The sequence below is a fragment of the Brassica oleracea genome, chromosome C1, assembly GCF_000695525.1.
Source record: "Brassica oleracea var. oleracea cultivar TO1000 chromosome C1, BOL, whole genome shotgun sequence".
In the NCBI taxonomy this organism is placed as follows: domain Eukaryota; kingdom Viridiplantae; phylum Streptophyta; class Magnoliopsida; order Brassicales; family Brassicaceae; genus Brassica; species Brassica oleracea.
In genome coordinates, this window is record NC_027748.1 from 24,050,493 (window position 1) to 24,052,379 (window position 1,887).

Genomic DNA, 1,887 nt, shown 5'->3' on the forward strand with positions numbered 1-1,887 from the left:
ATACAAAATAAGTTTGACAAGAAAATTAAAGCTCTTCGATCCGATCGAGGTGGAGAATATTTGAGTCAATCTTTTAATGATCATCTGAGAAAATATGGAATTTTTTCACAGCTCACTCCTCCGGGAACATCACAGTTGAATGGTGTATTTGAAAGGAGAAACCGAACTTTATTAGATATGGTTCGGTCAATGATGAGTCATGCAGATTTTCCATTACCCTTTTGGGGACACGCTCTAGAAACGTCTGCGTTTACGCTAAGTAGATGTCCATCAAAATCAGTCGAGAAGACACCATATGAGATGTGGAATGGAAAGGTTCCAAATTTGTCTTTTTCTGAAAATTTAGGGTACTGATTCTTATGTCAAACGTATGTTTATTGATAAGCTTGGACCCAAATCTGACGAACACTACTTTATTGGTTGTCTTAAAGAAACCAAGGATTATTACTTTTACAACCCCACCGAGAACAAAGTGTTTGTTGCTCATAGTGGTGTTTTCTAGAGAGAGAATTTCTTTCCAAGAAGAACAGTGGGAGTAAAATACAGCTCGAAGGAGTTCGAGAAACAAGAACAAAGTGTTTGTTGCTCGTAGTGGTGTTTGTTGCTCGTAGTGGTGTTTTCTAGAGAGAGAATTTCTTTCCAAGAAGAACAGTGGGAGTAAAATACAGCTCGAAGGAGTTCGAGAAACACAGAAGGTTCTTTTTCAATAAAAGACATGAGAGTAGTTGCACATATTCTTGGAATAAGAATCTATAGAGATAGATTAAATAAGACTATTGGATTATGTTAAGATGTTTATATCGATAAGGTCTTACATAGATTCAAGATGCATGATTCCAAGAAAGGGTTTTTGCCAATGTCTCATGGCATAACTCTTAGCGAGACTCAGTGTTCTTCGACACATGATGAGCGAGAGCGAATGAGTAGAATCCCATATGCTTCTGCTATAGGATCTATCATGTATGTTATGCTTTGTACTCGTCCAGATGTTGAATGTGCTTTGAGCATGACGAGTCGATACCAATCTGATCCAGGTTAAAGTCACTGGATAGCAGTCAAGACTATCCTCAGTATTTGAGAAATACTAAATATAAGATTTTGGTCTATGAAGGAAGTGATGAGCTTGTTGTAAGTGGTTACAGCGATGCCAGTTTTTCAGACAACAAAGATGATTTCCGATCACAATCTGGTTTCATCTTTTGTCTTATTGGAGGAGCGGTGAGTTAGAAGAGTTCCAAGAAAAGCACCATAGAAGAGTCTCAACAGATGCAAATGTTGTTGATCCATTGACGAAGTCTCTTCCATGACCTAAGCATGAGAGTCATGTTGCAGTCGTGGCCAGTAAGTATATTAAGATGTGATCTTGATTTTAGTGGGAGGATTTACGTTTATGATATGATGTTCATATTAACATACATTTGGTTATGTTTTAAAATTAATGAAATTGTTTCATATTTATTTAATTATTGGATAATTAAATAAATGTCCCAAAATAATTTATATTATTCTTATAGGTCATCAAGTATGTGACTTGATCAAGAAACCCTATAAGTGAAAGTGCTATAAATTATTGAGGTCCCAAGTCAAGGTTGTTAACGTGGGACATTACTAACCATGAATGGCTAGTATGTGAGGTGATTGATGACTAAGTTTCATGGAGTCATTCAATATGTGGTATTGAAGTCAATCACATAGATATGTGTTAGAGAACACATGATCGGACTGACCCGCTATGAGAACTCTACAAGATTGTTATATGAGTGTCATAAAAGTTTCTCATTATGACTACAGAGTATAGTCCTTAGACCTGAGTTCGTCATGATTCTTTACTTCTGGATTAGTTCACTTTGACCTTGTCAAACGTCAGCCGTAACTGGTGATTATAAA